Genomic DNA, 14,616 nt, shown 5'->3' with positions numbered 1-14,616 from the left:
AGCTAAGATGGATATGGGAGAGAGGAGAGAGGAACAGGAGCCAAAAACATACAAAAAACAAAAAAGAATGCTAGGGGAGCTTGCCATTGGAATGGAGAGATGAGAGACTATGAAATGGAGAAAAACAGAAAGGGGAAGAGGAAGAAAAGAAAAGAATGAATAAATAAAAATCAAAAAGGTTAATGAACTGCAAAGTTCCCAGGGTTCCCACCGCTGCAGCTATGAGGTCTGGGGAAGTTGCTCTCAGGTGTTGCAGTACAGCCTGGCTAGAAGGTGTAGAGGTATACAATTCCTGGTATTCAGGGATCAGAAAGAGAAGGAGGATATAGAGAGACAAGAGACTGAGCAATGAAGAAAGACAAAAAGGGAAAAAGAGGGAAAAAGAAGCAAAACAAATTAAAAAAAAAAAGAACAAGAAAGACCCCCCCAAAAAACAGGAAAAAAAAAACCCAACCAAAAAAGAAATGCCCTCAGGGGTCCCTCTGCACGTCTGTGGAAGCTGAATGGGAGTTCCTTGCCACGCAGCTCCGCCTGGCCAGAAAGAGCTCCCAACTCAAGAAAAGGAAAGAAAATGACAAACAATTCAAAATGAACAAATGAATGAAATCCCCGGGATCCCACCAGTGCAGTAGCCTAGACTGGGAAGCAGCTCCAAACTCGAATGGAGCTCCGCAGCCCCTCAGGAAGAAGCTAAGATGGAGCTCGAGCGAAAGGAGGGGGAGGTGGCAAGAGGCAAGCAAGAAATCAAAAGAAGCAGAAAAAAAAAGAAAAGCAACACCAGCAGCCAACAAATGGCACTCAGAGGGCCAGCTAGTGCGGGCTGGTGTTTCTAGACAAGAGACTGTGTCCGCGGGAAGCAGAGGGGGCCAAGTGTGGGTGAAGAAGGGTAGAGAGTGGGAAAGCATATATCACAAATTGCTGGCGCTCTGCAGCCTCTCAGGAAGAAGCAAAGGTGGCGCACGGATCCAGGCACTCGAGTGAAAGGAAGAGGAGGTGGCAAGAGGAAAGTGAGAAATCAAAAGAATCAGAAAAAAAAAAACAACACTAGCAGCCAACAAATGGCACCCAGAGAGCCGCCCGCTTGGGTGTGTGGAATCCAAGCAGCCGGCGCTTCCTGGTCAAGAGACCTTGGCCCCACGATGCAGAGGAGGCCGAGCTGGGACGAAGAGAGGTGAGGGGTGGGAAAGTGCACACCACAAATTACTGGTTGTTTTGTCTCCCTCTGGACACTCCGTGAGGCTGCTTTCTTGTATCCGCGTTTGCTGGTCTCCGATAGGAGTCCAAGATGGTGGATCCGCACTGCGTTAGCTGGTAGGGCACCTCTGCATGAATCTCTCCTCGCTCTCTATTCTCTGTCAGTTTTCTCACTCCATTTGGTGCTTGGCTGAGTTCTTTATCTCTTCATTTGATGTTTTACGGTTTCAGCATTGTTGTATTCTCTGTTCGGCTTAGTTTTTCAGATCTTTGCTGTGGAGGGAAGGCGTGATGCTTCTGCCTAGAGCGCCATTTTGCCGGAACTCCTACTTGGCATTACGTTCTTGAATAACATTTTTACCTTCCGCTACTACTGTGTCTTTATGTTCCTTGGATGTTTCTGTAGTCTGTAGAATTTCCTTTCTAATTTCTAGAAGAGTTCTGTATATTCATCTTTTGTATTCTGTCTCTGGTAATTCCAAGAAGTTCTCTTCCTCCAGAGAATTTATTGATTATTTTGGGAGCTTGCTGAAGCCATCATGCACTGCCTCTTTATGTGACTTGATATTGACTGTTGTCTCTGAGCCATCAATAATTTATTATAATTTTATTTTGTATTTTCTTACTGAGACCTAGCTTCCTATTTTGTTTTGTTTTGATATACCCAACTAGGCTGCTCATGTGCACTAGGTTGATTTTTGACACGTTTAGATCTCTAATGTCCTGTCACCAGGTAGCCAGTTCTGTAACGAAGTATGTGCACACAGGAGTGCATTAAATTTTCCTGTATGGGTTCAGCTCGGGTGTTCATGCAATTAGTCACCAAGTGTGTCATGCAGGCTCTCACTCCCAGTCCTAGAGAGGCATGGGTGATTGGTGCAGGCTGTGGACTCTGGATGTGGTAGGGGATCACACACTGAGCCAGGCAGGGGGCTGATGGCTGCCCCTGAGAGTCTGAAAGGAAAGTGTGTCCCTATTCTCTAGGGTGAGTAGGTAGGTGAGTTTTGCAGCCGGACTATGAGCACCCCACTCTGTTGGCTGTAAAGACTCTAGGGCACCACTTTTTCTTGGACTCCTGTAGCAGGTGACTAGACACCCTAGGTGCTACCACCAGTCCTCAAGCCCCTGTTGCAGATCAATAAAAGTGCCTACTTAAGGGGTAGGGCTGTTTCGATGGTCACAAATCTGCCAGTGCAAGCTGAAGCAGTTGAAGTCAAACTTCAGATGTTTGCCCTGTTGTACTGTGGTAGTGAGGACTAACACTGTTGAGATGGGTCCCCACAAATCTATACAAGGGTGTAAGGCACTCAGAGTCTGTGGACCCCTGATACCTGTGCCTAGCAAAGGAGCTGTGCCGACCTTGTGTTCCTGGCTTAGGGGAGCCAGTAGCTTATTTGTTCCCTCTCCAAGGCCAGGAGAATGGTTCAGAGTGCCTTTCGGGATCTACTTCTGGCTGAGCGGACTCCAGGTGCAGAGTGTGGAGGGAGGAGGTAAAAGGGAGAGAGGTTTTTTCCAAATGGGCTGGTTTTTTTTTTTTGTTTTTTTTTTTTTTTGTTTTTTAATCCCCACGGAAGGCTGGATGCACGTACTTATCTTAGCCTCTTGGGAGCTGCTTTTCACTGGTTTGGAGTGTCTAAGCAGAATCTCTGCTGCTGGGTCTCTCTCGATGTGGAAACTGCTTCCTGAGTGCGTGCACAACACAGCCGTTTGCTTGCTTCACTGCGGACCGGCATGGCTGCAGTGCTGCAGTTTCTCCGCTGTGGCTCTGCCCCTCTTCACTTCTTCCAAACAGTCTCCCTCTCACGTATCACTCAGACAGATTTCTCAACTTTGCCTTGGTCAGGGCTCCTAGATATTCATATAGAATCAAATCTCTTGTTTGTCCAGGTCTTTGTTGTAAGAGGGATATAGAAAGTCTCTAACTACTCCACCATGTTGACCACGCCTCCCTCTAAAAACTAGGAGTTTTGTATATAGAACTCTATCATACATTTGAGGTATAAAGAATATATTTTTCATTGCAAGAGGGAGATACTGTAATAATATATGTTAATAAAATTCAAAATAGTGAAATAGAAAAATAAGTGGCCAGTTAATAGGAATATTAAGAGATTGTGTTAGCTAGATCTCTTAGGAAGATTAACATATTCTTTTTGAGGCAACAAACAGTTTATCAGCTGATGGTGCTGAAAAATTATTGGTCCTGCATGAAATCACTTTCAAAGCTTCATATTAAAAAATATTGTAATTACTGATATTTTTCCAAGTAAATTGATGAATTTGTTCTTTTACCCCAATAAATAATCCTTTCCAAGATGGTGAATTTACTTTGACCAAATATCAATTTGTAACACTTAGCCAAGGTGTGTTTTGGGATATTTCTCCCTGTTACCCAGATGCAGATGCATGATGTACTCAGTTCCCCCCACATATGGTATCTCAAGGCCAATAAATTTTCTATCTACCCCAGGAGACACAGTAGCCTTGTCCCTGAAGAGGTTCCTGAAGCAAGGCACATATGATGTGCACCTTTTTCTGCAACAAGGAACAGCTGTCGGTTATCAGGGTCACTGTGTGTGACTGTGACAGCCACATGGAGAACTGCCCCAGATGCTGGAAGTGTGGTTTCATCCTCCCCATCTTGGAAGCTGTCCTGGCTCTGTGGCATGAGTACCAGGATGTTAAAAGAGCTGATTCTATTGTGAACTTCTTGGACTAAGGGGCCCCCAACATTGCCCATCCATTTCTTGAACTCTTAATTCTAGGAGTGTCCTTCAGCCAGTAGATATTTCTGAAGCTTCTGGAATGTGCAAGCTTTGAGGATACAGTGGTGAGCAAACAGACCTGACCCTGCTCTTATGAAGTCTAGTTGCTAGTACAGTAGTTCTCAAGAGTGGCCTCTAGGCCAGCAGCATTAACATTACCCAGAATTTGTGAGAAAGGCAAATTATCAGGCCCCACTTCAGACCTACTGACTCAGAAACTTGGAAGTAGGGTCTAGAAATCTGTGTTTTAGCAAGCCCTCCAGGGGACTCTGATGTAGCTAGAGTTTGAGAACCACTAGTCTATTGGGGATAGTTTAATTAAAAATTAAGTCTTTGCTCTAAAGGTAGAAAAAAAAGCAGCTGCTTTTACTACTCTTGGACTACACACAACACACACATTTAATCAGAATTAATTCAACAAGATCAAGCTGAAATTCATTCAACATACTTGTTGAGTCTGGGTGGTGCAAATAGTTAAGCACTCAGCTACTAACAGAAAGGTTCATTGTTTGAATCCACCCAGAGGCGTCTTGGAAGAAAGACGTGGCAATCTAACTCCAAAAGATCATAATCATTGAAAACCTTATGGCGTGCAGTTCTACTCTGACACACATAGGGTTGCCATGACTTGGAATTGACTCAATGGCAACTGATTTCTTTCTTTCTTTTTTTTTTTTTTTTAAGTATATGTGCTGAGCACTGTTTTGAGCACTGGGGAATATAGCACTTAACGAAACAGGAATGTGAAGATAGGTGGGACATCTGCAGTTCTAAATAGAATGGCCAGGAAAGGCCTTGCTGAGAAAAGGATATTCGAGTAAAGATCTGAAAGGTTAGGAAGCAAATCACGCACATATCTAGGGGAATAGCATTCCAAGCAGAGGGAACAAGTATGAAGGCCCTGAGGCAGGACTGCACCTGGTGTGTAGAAATAGCAAGGAGGCCAGTATGGCTGGAATAAAGTGAGCGAGAGGGAAAAGCATAGGAGAGGAGGTCAAAGAGTTGATGGGGATCATCACATTGGGCCTTATAGGCTGTTGTAAGGACTTTGGCTTTTATTCTACATGAAATGGGAAGTCAGCAGAGTTTTGAGCAGAGGAATGATGTGATTTGACTTAACTTTTACAGGATTTCTTCTGAACAGACTTTAGTGGAGAGCAAAGTCAGAAAAACAGTTTAGAAGGCTGTTGCCATACTCCAGGAGTGAGATGATGGTGACTCAGACCAAGATGGTAGCATTGGAGGTGATCAGAGATGGTGGTACATAAAGGTAGAGTCAACTCAGATTGATACGTTGTTTGAGGGAAAGAGTTGTCAATAATTCTAAGGGCTTTTAGCCTGAGTAATTAGAAACATGGAGTTTCCATTTACAGACTGGGGAAGGACAGTGGAAAAAGCAACTTTTCCAGGCCAGTCTAAGTAGAGATATCAGTAGGCATTAGACAATAAGCCTTCGGTTCACGTGAGAAGTCCAGTTCACCTCCTACCTTACCCCAGGCCCAGAGGGGAGAAAAAGAAGGAAGAGGTTACAGTTTAGCCCACGTTGGGTGTGCATCCTGAGAATCTGTGGATTCCCAAAGAAAACTAGGCCTGTCTTGTCTGGTCAGAAAGAATCAGAAGTTCCATCAGCAGGCAAAAAGTGATAGACCTAAGCAGTGGCTGTGATGTCTCACATACAACTGCCTCAAAGAGGGGTCCAGAGGGCATCCTTCTAGTATGGGGCTGAGTGTAGTCATGGCAGTTAAGAAGAGCAAACAGGCATTGGTTGGTTAGTACTCTCATGTGAAAAGAACTTTCCAACCATAATCACTAAAAACCAGTCTCTCTGTTAAAATCCTAACATGGCATTTACACCTAAATTCAAATTATTGCACCATATCAACGTTACATTGTCTTAAGTTTAACTAAAACCCTAGGCTAATTAAGGGGCCATCTGGTGACTAGAAGAGCATTTCCTTAAAAGGTAGTGTCTTCTTTGAGGTCCCCATCCCCACAAAGGAGGATTTTTATAAGGACAAATACTATTAATGTGGGGAAGAATGATAGTAAATGACATGGAATTATAGGTGGGGGCAATGAAGTCAGAATGCTTCTAGAAGGAAATAATATTAAGCTGAGACCTGAAGGATGAGAAAGAACCATGTATATGTGTGGAGAGTGTTCTAGGTGAGAAAATAGCCCAAATGAAGAAATAGCCCAAATGAAGTGAGGAGATGTATGGTATACTTGAGGAATTCAGAGGAGGCTAATGAAGCTAGACCTTGGTGGTGAGTGGGAGGGTTGGAGACAGAGGCAGGGGCCAAATCACGTAGGCTTTATTAAGGAGTTTGCTTTTTCCTAGGAGCAAGGGGAGCCATTTAAGTCTGTTAAGCAGGAGAGGAACATGATATAGAGGTTGTTTCTCTGCTTACTGAGTGGAGGGTTGTAAAATTAAATGAGGCCCTGAGGGTTTGGGGGTATTGGCCAGCCATATGGTTGGAAGGGGTGAGTATTCACTCCTGAACTCTTTCAGTCCTCCTTCTGGTGCTCCTGTTGTTGAAGAGAAAGAAGCGGAAGGGCAAGAAGCCCCTTCTGCTCCCAGAAGAAAACACCAGGAACATCTTCCACTATGGCAAAGAGGAGGGTGACTAAGAAAACCAGGTAAGGCACTGGGAGGTCTAGGGGCTTGGGGTGGGTGCCCTCAGGGCCACTGGCAGAGATAGTTGAGCCCAAAACTGACTACGTTGGCTACATTGACCAGACCCTGGTATTAAGCATCAACCTTCACGTAGAGTCAACCACCAACTCTCCTCTTTTAAGAGGGTTCTGGTCCGTTGCTGTAGTCTCTTTGGCTCCAGCCAAGGTGACTTTGAGCCTATACTTAATTTAGAAAAGTGGAGGTGGGTAGAAACTAGGGCTTTCAGAAATTTCTGACCTTTATCTGTCTTCTAAGACCTACATACGAACCAAAGCATCCAGGTGGTAGGAAGTTAGGGTGAAGTGTAAATAGGGGGAGGGGGGGTAAGAAGGGTCCTTATCAATCCATGCTCTTTATTTTCATAAAGGACTATGACATTATCCAAGTCTGGAGGTCCAGTCTGAGGTGGTTCTCCACAATGATGTGACACCCAATTTCATTCCCACACCCATGTACTGTCTGCATCCAGCCAACCCACATAAAATTGGCAACTTCATCATTGAGGTGAAGCTTAGAACCAGTCTAGGTGTCTTAGGCTGGTTTCTCTAGAGGAGCAAACCAGTGAAGTGTGTATATATATAAATATAGAGAGATTTATTTCAAGGAAATGGGTCACACAGTTGTGGACACTGGCAAGTCCCAAATCCGTGGGTCAGGCATCAGGCTGGAGGCTTTTTCTGACTCATGTGGTTGCAGGGCCTGCCAAACCCAAAACTGACAGATCGGCAGAAGGCTGCTGGCTCACAGGGTTGCAAGAGCTGGCGAACCCCAAAACCTGCATGTCAGCCAGCAGGCTGCTGGCTCACATCACAAGAACTAGATGTCAGAGGATGATGAGTCAGATGCAAGATCCAGAGTAAGAGAGCTTTGCCAGAAAGTCCATATGTATTGGATGCAGGCTACACTTCCACTTAAGCACCCTTTACATCAGGTCACAAAATAAAGGATAACTACATAATACTGAGAATCGTGGCCTAGATAACGTGACACATAACGTTTATTATCATAGTCCACCCGTTGTCAACTTGGCACCTGTACACATCCTCGAAAACCATACATAATCTCTAAATAAAGAAAATTATAAAGTCATACTTACATCTAATATGATACCATTAACATGCATACAACTGAAAATGCACTAGCCTCATTTACATCTTATATTTTATAAGTGACAGGATAAGAGAAGGAAGAAAACAAAAATATTTGTTATATATATACACGTACATATATATACATATGCATACATACACATATAAGAAAACAAGGAAGAAACACTCATAATAATTAGTCCTTGTTTCTGCAACTGGTCACATGTTCATAACTGGTATTTAGAACTACCTTCTTCTACCACCCATTCCATATTTCCTTTGCTCTGAGCAAGTACATCGGCTGGTCATAATTCTTTGCCTGGTAGGGTGACCCAAATCTTCATTTCTGAAGGGTCTGGGCCATTAGTAGTCATGTCAGAATTGGGTTGCTGTAGTTTTCCATTGACTTTAATCACAGGACATGGTAGTACTAAGAGAAGCCCTAAGGGATCTCCTTGTTCCAGACATACTTTTCTTTACCTCCATTATGTCATATCAATCTGATTTTTCCTTGGGAATCAGGATCAATCACACCAGCCAATAAGGTAGCTCCATTCTTTGCCTGTTGATCCAGAGGCATGAGGGTGACATTTTTAACTTCCAGTTCAATGGAATCAGTGATGTGTCTCCAGGTGGTAGCATTCCTCCCTTTGCAACTAAGACCTCTATACCCACAGAGCATAGGGTTGCAGGCACAGGAAGTAAAAATTTTGCAAGTGGGTCACTAGGAGTAATAGTGAGTGGTGCCACTCCCATTTCCACCCCTTGATTCCTGGACCTATGAATCCTGGCAATAGGAGAAGCAGAACCATATATTGGATGCCGGTTTAGAGCATATACAACCTCCTGGAGAACATTGTCCCATACCTCCAAGGTATAGCCACCTATCTGGTGTCATAATTGTTTCTTTAGAAGGTCATTCCATCGTTGTATTAAGTCAGCTGCTTCAGGATGATGGGGAACATGGTAAGACCAGTGAATTCCATGAGCATGGGCCCATTGCCACCCTTCATTTGCTGTGAAGTGAATCCCTTGATCCAAGTCAATGCTGTGTGGGATACCATGATGGTGGATAAAGCATTCTGTAAGTCTACTGACGGTAGTTTTGGCAGAAGCATTGGGTGTAGGGAAGGCAAATATGTATCCAGAGTAAGTGTCTATTCCAGTTAGAACAAAACGCTGCTCTTTCCATGATGGAAGTCGTCCAATGCAATAATCAACCTGCCACCAGGTTGCTGGCTGATCACCCCTAGGAATGGTGCCATATCAGGGACTTAGTGTTGTTCCCTGCTTCTGGCAGATTGGACACTCAGCAGTGGCTGTAGACAAGTTGGCCTTGGTGAGTGGAAGTCCGTGTTGCTGAGCCCATGCATAACCTCCATACCTGTGACAGTAGCCACTTTGTTCATGAGCCCAGTGGGCAATAACAGGAGTGGCTGCGGAAAAAGTTGACTGGTATTCACAGAATGCATCATCCTATCCACTTGATTGTTAAAATGCTCCTCTGCCAAGACCACTTTTTGGTGATTATTCACAGGAGACAAAAGTATCTTCACTTCTTTGGCCCATTCAGAGAGGTCTATCCATATGCCTCTTTCCCATACCTCCTTGTCACCAATTTTTCAATCATGTTCCTTTCAAGTCCCTGACCATCTGGCCAAACCATTGGCCACAGCCCATGAATCAGTACACAATTACAAATGTGGCCATCTCTCCTTCCAAGAAAAATGAATAAATAGGTGAACTGCTTGAAGTTCTGCCCACTGGGAGGATTTCCCTTCACCACTGTCCTTCAGAGAGTTCCCAGGAAAGGACTGGTGCTGCTGCTGTCCACTTTCGAGTGGAGCCTGCATATCGCGCAGAACCATCTGTAAACCAGGCACGAGTTTTCTCTTCCTCAGTCAACTGATCATAAGGAATTCCCCATGAGACCATAGGTCCAGACTGGCAGAGGGCAGATAATGTGACAGAAGTGGAGACCACGGGCATTGAGCCATTTCCTCATGTAACTTGCTTGTGCCTTCAGTTCCTGCTCGAGCTCGATCTTGTATATACCACTTCCATTTAATGATGGAGTGCTGCTGTGTAGATTTGACTTTATGACTCTATGGGTCAAAGAACACTCAGTTCATGACGAGCAGTAATATCTCAAACATGGTGACTTGGTGTCCTATGGTTAAGCGTTCAGTCTCTACTAAAGCCAGTAACAAGCCAAAAGCTGTTTCTCAAAAGAAGAGTAGTTATCTGCAGAGGATGGCAGACCTTTGTTCCAAAATTCTAAGGGTCTGCATTGTGATTCACCAGTAGGGGCCTGCCAAAGACTCTGAACAGCATCTCTATCTGCCACTGACACTTCAGGCACTGTTGGATTAGCCAGATCTTGTGACCCAAGTAGTAGAGCAGCTTGCACCGCAGCCTGAGCCTGTTGCAGAGCCTTCTCTTGTGCTGGGCGCTGCTTAAAAACTATCAGTTTTTAGAGTCACTTGAGAAATAGATTGAAGTAGCACACTGAAATGAGGGATACAGGTAACCCCTGTTTGTCAAAAGTTTGCTTTACACCACTTCACTTATGCGAAAGACCTATATTAGTGGCTGTTTTTGCTAAAAGAAAGAAACCAAAACAGGATTTTCGCTTTTACCAAAAAAGGCAAAAAGTAAAGATACATTCAGCATTTGTTTTGAAGCAGCCATTAAAGAGACAGCTTGCACCCCAAGCAGCGAGAGTGACGTTGCCAAGCTCCTTCCCCAGGAACTACACTCAGCATCTCAGCACCATAGCTTTGAACTGTGTCTGTGAGCGTCTGTGCTAGATCTGGATTTATTTTGGGTATCCATTAGCAAGATGTATCCTAAAGTATCAGAAAAGCTTAAGAAAACTCATAAAGGTGTTATGCTTAGCGTAAAACTGCCCTTACAGGGTGCTCGCTGTCTTCCCAATTCTGGTAAGGAAAACTACCCAGTACATACATTGTTTCTACTTTATATAGGCTATGTATGATGCCTTCAAAATCCAAAGAGGCCCACCAGGTGTTGTGCCTCCTTTTTAGTTGTAGGAGGGGCCAGATACAACAACTTACATTTCACTTTAGAAGGAATATCTCAACATATCCCACATCGTTGGATCCCTAGAAATTTCGCTGAGGAGGAGCCTGAATTTTTGTCAGGTTAATTTCCCAACCTCTAGCACACAAATGTCTTACCAACAAATCTAGAGTCATTGATACTTCTTCCTTACTAGGTCCAATAATGTCATCAGTGTAAGGGACCAATGTGATGTCTTGTGGAAGGGAAAGGTGATCAAGTTTCCTGCGGGCTAAATTATGCCACAGGGCTGGAGAGTTGATATACCCCCGAAGTAGGCCAGTGGAGGTGTACTGCTATCCTTGCCAGCTGAAGGCAAAATGCTTCTGGTGTTCCTTCAAAACAAAAATCGAGAAAAAGCCATTGGCCAGATCAATAGGTGCATAGCAGGTACCAGGAGACGTATTAATTTGCTCAAGCAATGAAACCACATGTGAAATAGCAGCTACAATTGGAGTAACCACCTGGTTAAGTTTTTGATAATCCACTGTCATCCTTCTCATTATTCAAGATCTGTCTGTTTTTTGCACAGCCCAAATGGGCGAGTTTAATGGGGATGTGGTGGGAATCACCACCCCTGCATCCTTCAAGTCCTTGATGGTGGCAGTAATCTCTGCAATCCCTCCAGAAATGCAGTATTGCTTTTGGTTTACTATTTTCCTAGGTAGGGGCAGTTCTAATACCCTCCACTTGGCTTTTCGTACCATAATAACCCTTATTTCACATGTCAGGGGTTCAATGTTTGGATTCTGCTAGTTGCTGAGTATATATATTTCAATTATGCATTCTGGAACTGGGTAAATCACTACAGGATGGGTTCAAGGACCCAATGGATGTACTGTGAGACAGACCTGAGCTAAGATTCCATTAATAACCTGACCTCCATATGCCCACACTCTGACTGGTGGGTCACAGTGACATTTTGGGTCTCCTGGAATTAGTGTCAGTTTGCAGACAGGTTCCAGTAATCCCCCAAAAGTCTGCTTATTTCCTTTTCCCCAGTGACCAGTCACTCTCATAAAAGGCTGCAGATCCTTTGGGGAAGGCTGGGAGAAAGATGAACAATATAAATTTTTGGCAATGTAGTGGGGTCTTTCCTCAAGGTGACCCAGCCTCGCCTTCACTCAAGGAGTTGTGGGTCTGTAAACTGGCTCAAGTCTGGGAATAAATTGAGGGGCTGTGACTCTCTATTCTGGAGATTTGAGTTAGACTGCAGTTGGCTTGACCTAGAATTCCTCCACTTGTACAGATCAAGTAAATAGTAGATTCCCCATCTATTTTATTCCTAGGGACACCATGACTAAGTAGCCAACGAAATAAGTCCATACGAGTTAGACTATTCTGATTGCTGCTTTGACTCTGCTGTCCGTTATGGTAACCACGCCCACCTTGTCTTTGGTGATGAAGTGTCACCACTTGGCCCCGACCACCCTGGGATCCAATCAGCCCCATTGTAGTTCTGTGTCTTAGTTCAGTTAGGGTAGTTCCCACTGTTGAATCTGACTTACATAAAATAGGAATCACAACAGTCTTCAAGGATGCTGGGGCTCCCGTCACAAATTTTTTCCTCACTGTTGTGAAAGTTGTGTCCTCTGGGCACTCCATGAGGGGTCTTAAGTCCAACTTGATACATCCACTCTAACATGCCAATTTCCCTAAGCCTTTGGGTACCTTCATCTACAATATGCCAAGGCAGATTTGGCATTTCAACTTCATTTAGGTAGGCCACTCCTTAATCCACACTTCAGTGAACCAACCAGTCTTAGGCTGGGTTCTCTAGAGAAACAAAACCAGGAAAGCATGTATATATATATATAGAGAGAGAGATTTACATCAAGGAAATGGCTCATGCAATTGTAGAGGTTGGAACTTCCCAAATCCATGGGTCAGGCTGGAGGTTTCTCCTGGTTCACGTAGCCACAGGGGCTGATGAACCCAAGATCAGCAAGTCAGGCAGCAGGGCTCTTGCTACAGGCTGTGAAGACAGATGAATCCCAACATCAGCAGGGAAGACAGAGGTAAGCTGATAGCTCAAGTCCCAAGAACTGGAGATCAGATGAACAGGAATCAGCTGCAGGATCCCGAGCAAGCAAAAGCCCACGAGCCTTGCCAGAGAGTTCTACCTATATTGGATGTATGCCACACCCTCAAGGAAACTCCCTTTCAACTGATTGACTACTCACAGCATATCCCATCATGGAGGTGATCATAATATATCAAATCTCATTATGGAAGTGGTCACATCATCATCTGGCTGCCCAGCTACATCATAGCTGACAAACTGCTGAGAACGATGGTCCAGCCAAGTTGACCCACAACCTTAAGGATCACACAACCAAGTAAATTATTACATCCTTTTCTAACCATTTAAGCTTCACTGAATGAATTTGTGCTTAGTGGACTCATATCAATATCAGACTTATCCAACGTTTTGTTCCTTGCACTATTATCCCACACCCTTAATAGCCTTTGTCACACATATTACCCAGGTTTCAGTTTGTATATATTAGAAAAATCAAGCAATTCTTTCAAAATGTACTTCCTCCTGGGTCACACTTCGTACTTCACCTCTTGTGGCTAGCTGGGGCTTAAGTCTAATTATAGGTCTAGAAGCAAAAATTGGTGGTAGGCTTGGGTCCTGAGGACATTCAGCAGTGTCTTGTAAGGCATCTGCATCAGGCTATGCCCCAGGCAATGCTCCAGCCACTGCTCCAAGTGATATCTCAGACAAAGGCTCTTCAGACACAGCTGGGTTAATCTCATCAGATAAGGGTGGAATCGATAATGGTCTTACTAGGGAGGATGGTTTAGCAGACAAAGATGGAGTAATCTCCTCAGATTGGAGTTAGAGGGTTGGTGATGTTGGCAGGAGTGATTCAATGAAATTTAGGGGCTCAATGTCTGCAGATTTCTGATTATCTGCCCATATATCCCCATCCCACGTTTCAAGATCCCATTTCTTCCCAGTCAATGCCTTCACTTTAACTTCAGACCCAGCTAAGTTTGGGAACTTAATTGGTGTTTTAATTCAGTCACTCTTACAATAGGACTCTGGGCTTGGTTTTTGGCAATATCAGCTCTGTTACTACAAGAAATGAGGATTTCCTTCAGGGCACAAGTGGCAACTCTCAGGTCTTTTATGAGACTCTTGAGCTGTGACTCTGAAGTCCTGAGCTCATCTCTTTCTTTCACCATTTTGTCTAGTGAAATTAGGACCAACCAACCTGCTTTTTCTAAGTTTGACAGAAATGCTGAAAGGCATCAAACACACCATCACCCGGAATCTTGTTTCTCACAAATATTTGATCCAATGGTGGTGATATTTCATGTATTTTTACTGCCACCTCATGCCATGAATTAGCAGTGCCCTCTTTCCTATGGAATTAGAGTCACCAATGTATTTACATCTAGAGAGACTTGAGAACCAATTCAGGAAACTCATCCTTAAGATTTTATTTGTCTAGTGCCACTGTCGATACCAAATGTCTTAGGCTGGTTCTCCAAAGGAGTAAAACCAGTGAAGCATTGTTGTTGATAGGTGCTGTCGAGTCAGTTCTGACTCATAGTGACCCTATGTACAACAGGATCAAACACTTCCCAGTCCTGTGCCATCCTCACAATCGTTGCTATGTTTGAGCCTATTGTTGCAGCCACTGTGTCAATCCATCTCATTGAAGGTCTTCCTCACTGACTTTCCACTTTACGAAGCGTGATGTCTTTCTCCAGGGACTGGTCCCTCCTGATAACATGTCCAAAGTATGTGAGATGAAGTTTGTCATCCTCACTTCCAAGGAGCATTCTGGCTATACTT

The 14,616-nt window shown here is 44.1% G+C and overlaps 1 pseudogene; it reads left to right on the top strand.

The window, feature by feature from the left end:
• The window catches only part of LOC101351296 (cadherin-3-like), an 83,868-nt pseudogene that overhangs the window by 54,790 nt on the left and 14,462 nt on the right, over positions 1 to 14,616 (top strand).

Source organism: Trichechus manatus, unplaced genomic scaffold, assembly GCF_000243295.1.
Source record: "Trichechus manatus latirostris isolate Lorelei unplaced genomic scaffold, TriManLat1.0 scaffold00264, whole genome shotgun sequence".
Lineage (NCBI taxonomy): Eukaryota > Metazoa > Chordata > Mammalia > Sirenia > Trichechidae > Trichechus > Trichechus manatus.
The sequence above is the reverse complement of the archived record's forward strand: the minus strand, read 5'-3'. Positions and strand labels throughout refer to the sequence as shown.